The sequence below is a fragment of the Sapajus apella genome, unplaced genomic scaffold (assembly GCF_009761245.1).
Source record: "Sapajus apella isolate SASKATOON/1434 unplaced genomic scaffold, GSC_monkey_1.0 scaffold52, whole genome shotgun sequence".
NCBI lineage: Eukaryota > Metazoa > Chordata > Mammalia > Primates > Cebidae > Sapajus > Sapajus apella.
This window is the reverse complement of record NW_022436992.1, coordinates 55848-60993: the sequence shown is the minus strand read 5'-3', so window position 1 is coordinate 60993 and position 5146 is coordinate 55848. Positions and strand designations below refer to the sequence as shown.

The 5146-nt window shown below is 42.0% G+C and overlaps 1 pseudogene across 1 annotated transcript; it reads right to left on the bottom strand.

Annotated features, from left to right (window-relative positions):
* Positions 1 to 3152: 3152 nt before the first annotated feature.
* LOC116526787 lies at positions 3153 to 4311 on the bottom strand (annotated as a pseudogene). Its single transcript, XR_004258279.1, has 2 exons — positions 3933 to 4311; positions 3153 to 3612 (listed from the first exon to the last, which is right to left on the bottom strand). The product of XR_004258279.1 is annotated as a eukaryotic translation initiation factor 1A, Y-chromosomal-like (transcript).
* Positions 4312 to 5146: the final 835 nt, after the last annotated feature.

Below are 5146 nucleotides of genomic sequence, written 5' to 3'. Positions count from 1 at the left end.
CCTCTGGCATCAGTGCCAATTTTAAGAACGCAAATTCCTACATGGCCAGATTTCTATAAAGGTGGCAAATTATTTTATTCTGGATAAAGTTAATCATATTAACATTTTCTAAAGTTAGCCTTTACATTTACTAACTTTTTAAAAAAATTCCAGGCCGGGCATGGTGGCTCACACCTGTAATCCTAGCACTTTGGGAGGCCAAAGTGGGTGGACTACCTGAGGTCAGGAGTTCAAGACCAGCCTGGCCAACATGGTAAAACCCCATCTTGGGGGAAAAAAAAATTCCAGCAATTTTTTTTTTTTGGACCTAAATTTCCAACAAAATTTAGGTCCAAAAGATGCCAATGATTTAAAAATCTACACAGATCTAAGATCAATGCCTATGTATGAGTGTAGCTACTGCCATGAGGCTTTCTAGTTTTAGTCTCGCTTAGGGAAGTATCAGCTGAATACAGGTCCCTTGCTACAAAACCTCTGTCTGAAACAGAACTAAGGAAGTGAGAAGTATTAATAGATGTGCATTATATTTATATAAGCTTCTCTTTTCCGCATTAAAACAGCTGATCTACTGTTTCAACCTGGTAGAGATCAGTTGGTGCCATATGTAAAAACCAACAGGTTAACTGACCAAACTTTTCCAGATTTCAATTGGCTCTATGGGATCAAATAGACATGATAGGGCAATCATGATGAAAACAATAATCTTAACCATGTTTAAGAAAAAATACAAACTTTTAGTACAAGTACTTGTTTACTTCGGTACTCATAAAGGGTGAGAATCCCAGCTACTCAGAGGCTGAGGTGGGAAGATCACCTGAGCCACAAGTTCAAGACCAGCCTGGACAATATAGCAAGACCACTGCCTCAAAGAAAATTGAGATTTAAATTTTGTTTGTGATTTCCTCAAAGTGAATAACGGTAAAATTTAACAAACTAGCATAGTTCAATTTACTAAACTAGAAAATATAACATTCAGCTGGGCATGGTGGCTCATGCCTGTAATTCCAATACTTTGGGAGACTAAGGTGAGAGGACTGCTTGAGGCCAGGAGTTTGAGACCAGCCTGGGCAACACAGTGAGACTCCATCTCTATAAAGTTAAAGAAAAGGAAAATTTTAGTGTGCTTTGCGGCAGGCACTATATATGAGAGCTAAAGTCTTCTGTACCTCCACATTGCCATACTTTCGTATTCACAAAGGATGGTTAGAAGCTAGAATACAACATTTTTTGGTGTTTATAAATGCTGCCAAAAGAAGAAATGTTTACCAAATTTCAAATAACACAGATGTAAATTGGCAGTTAGCAGCTTTCCATATAAAGCTTCATCTCAGCATGAGAAACTTGATTAGAGTCAAAACTAGCCAAGGAAAATTCAAGTGTATGATACCTAAAAGTCTACTGTGTGGCTGTCTGAAAACATGTATTGTACCATGGTGTTATCCATCCAGCCAGCCTTTTGAAGCTACCTGTAACAGTCACTGTTGTAGGGGAGAAAGCCCTACAATTTAAAAATAATCTAAGTGAGCCTGGGAACAGTGGTTTGCACCTATAATCCCAGCACTTTGGGAGGCCAAGGCGGGCAGATCACCTGAGGTCAGGAGTTCGAGACCAGCCTGGTCAACATGGTGAAACTCCATCTCTCCTAAAAATACAAAAATTAGCCAGGCATGGTGGCAGGAGCCTGTAATATCAGCTACATGGGAGGGTTAGGCAGAAGAATCACCTGAACCTGGGAGGTGGAGGATGCAGTGAGCTGAGGTTGCACCATTGCACTCCAGCCTTGGCGACCGAATGAGACTCCATCTCAAAAAAAAAATTGAGTGATATTAAATATACATCTTAGCACCTTTGGCATTTTAGTCCAAATCAATTTTGACAAATAAATAAGGGACTTAACTCTTCATCTTCATTTTTCCAAAAGCAGATTCACCCAGCACCTTCATTTCCCTCTATAACATACAATATTTTTGCTTCAACTATTGAAATTGTTCCTTCATTCTGACCTTCAAACATGTAGAGGGCTTTCCAAGTCCCTAAAGCAGGAAGCAGTTCCTCATCATCAAATTCATTATCAAGGCTGGGTGTGGTTTCTCATGCCTATAATCCCAGCACTCTGGGAGGCCAAGGTGAATGTATCGCTTGAGCCCAGGAGTTCAAGGCCTGCCTGGGCAAAATGGCGAAATCCCATCTCTATAAAAAAAATATAAAAATTAGCCAGGCGTAGTGGCACATGCTTGTAGTTCCAGCTACTTGGGAGGCTGAGGTGGGAGGCCAGCTTGAGCCTGGGGGGGCAAGGCTACAGTAAGCCGTGATGGAGCCACTGCACTCCAGCCTGGGTGACAGAGCAAGACTGTCTCAAAATATATATATTTATTTTTCACTATCAAAATCCACGACCAGAAGTCCTCATCCCACTCTCTTGACTGGCTCCTCTATGTAACTGCCTTCTGAGCTCTTCCAATCTTGTGCAAACTTCTCTGGGATTTTGGATTTGGTTTTTGTACATTCCACTCTGTTGTCAGGCCTGCTCACTTGGTTTATGTGAGCCTGCCTTCAACCTCAGCCAGCTAGACTTCACATTTTTGGGCCTCTGGTTTTTCTCTTTTTTTTTTTTTTTCACAGTAGAAAAGGCATTCGTTTATTTGTTTTTACAGCAAATATTATGATCTTTTATCTCTAAGTTCCATTACATCAAAACAATGTTAACATTTAATACTTCTTTTTTGATGACACAATTCAGTGTCATCAGCTTTTACAGAAATAAACACTTAGGCCGGGTGCGGTGGCTCACGCCTGTAATCCCAGCACTTTGGGAGGCTGAGGCGGGTGGATCATGAGGTCAAGAGATCGAGACCATCCTGGTCAACATGGTGAAACCCCGTCTCTACTAAAAATACAAAAAATCAGCTGGGCATGGTGGCGCGTGCCTGTAATCCCAGCTGCTTAGGAGGCTGAGGCAGGAGAATTGCCTGAACCCAAGAGGCGGAGGTTGCGGTGAGCCGAGATCGCGCCATTGCACTCCAGCCTGGGTAACAAGAGCAAAACTCCGTCTCAAAAAAAAAAAAAAAAAAGAAAGAAATACTTTAAAACAATGAAAATATCAGCTTGCTTTAACAAACTAAACGAAACGAATTTCTCTTAACTGGTGATAGTCAAAATCCCAACTGTAGAACAATCCTCAGAAAACTTCAAATGTAAAATCACTCAGTTCAATTTAGATATCGTCAATGTCTTCATCATCATCTCCAGTATCACAAACTGGATTTCATCATCATCTCCAGGACCAAATGTGTCTGTCTCATTGATTTTAGCATGTTCTGGAAGCTCGCCATATGCCTTCAGACTTCTAGCTTCATCTGCATTGTACTTTAAAATTACATCAGCTTTGTTATCCTGATAGTCTGTCGACCAACCAATATAATGTCTGAAGTATTTATCCAAACCTTTTTTCTCAATTTCCCTCTGATATGGCATAACCTCTTTACGCCATCAAAACACAATGCTTCCAATCGTCCATTTCCCAACATTTTGATTATCTGAGCATACTCTTGTCCATCCTCTTTAAACACCAACTCTCTTTTTTCAGATTCATTCTCATTCTTACCCCTGCGCCTGTTTTTTTTTTTTTGTTTTGTTTTTTTGAGATGGAGTTTCGCTTTTGTTACCCAGGCTGGAGTGCAATGGCACGATCTCGGCTCACCGCAACCTCTGCCTCCTGGGCTCAGGCAAGTCTCCTGCCTCACCTCCTGAGTAGCTGGGATTACAGGCACGTGCCACCATGCCCAGCTAATTTTTTGTATTTTTTTTAGTAGAGACGGGGTTTCACCATGTTGACCAGGATGGTCTCGATCTCTTGACCTCGTGATCCACCCGCCTCAGCCTCCCAAAGTGCTGGGATTACAGGCTTGAGCCACCGCGCCCGGCTCCTGCGCCTGTTTTTACCTCCTTTACCTTTATTCTTGGGCATGGTGGCGTTGAGGGCCTCGTGCGACCTCTTCCAAGTCCTTTTTGGCGGTTACTACTCCACAACAGGCCGAACTAAGACGTCTTAGACAGGTACGCAGAAGAGACTGGCTGGGCCTCTGGTTTTTCTATATTTTTGTCTAAATTTTGTTCATTTGTGACAAACTGGCTGGGTCTCCCATTTGAGAATTCTTTTGGTACATGTTTTCCATTTTCGTTATGCCATCTCTGATCCATCTCCATTTGTGTTTATTTCATTGACATTCTCTTTAGGTTTTTCCTTTTCAGTTGAGGTAGAAGACTGCCAATATCCTCTGGGGTTACACCCCTTATACTACAGACTTTTTTTTTTTTTGAGGTGGAGTTTCACTCTGTCACCTAGGTTGGAGTGCAGTGGCATGATCTCAGCTCACTGCAACCTCTGCCTCTTGGGTCCAAGTGATTCTCCCATCTCAGCCTCCCAAGTAGCTGGGATTACAGGCGCACACTGACACCTGGCTAATTTTTGTATATTTGGTAGAGATGGAGTTTCACCATGTTGCCTAGGCTGGTCTCTCAAACTCCTGACCTCAAGTGATCCACCCACCTAGGCCTCCCAAAGTGTTGGGGTTACTGGTGTGAGCCACTGCCCAGCCTACGTTACAGACTTTTGAAGCAGCCAATTTTGGGTTTGATCATGAGCTCATTGAAGCAGTCAGTTCCTTTGGCTGCTTGGGAGCCTCATTTATACATTTTTATGAATAGCCAAAAGTTTCCTTTGGATTTGCCACCACAACTGACCTTGGTTTGCCTTCTCCTCAGAAATTTGAAAGACTATTATCAAGCACTTCATTGGCAGAGTGTAATCCTCATATATCTCCAGGAGGCTCATACTCTGACTTGGAAGTTTTTATTACCAGCTGTGGCATTTTTCTGATAATTGATTCAGCTGCCTTTACTGTTCTCTCCAAGCATCTCCTATTGATTGCTATCACTTGTTGACCGATCTCTCCTATGTCTTCACTGATTCTCCCATTCTCACCATCCTCTTTTCCTCCATCTCTTGTATGTTCTGAAAGTTGTTGCAAATATTAGGATAGTAAAATTCTTGCAGCTCAGTGTCAAATTTCTTGAAGAATTGATGAGTAATTCAATTCTCATTGAGCAGTCTGCTGTCTTCTGCCATTGGTGATGTTTTCTCAGC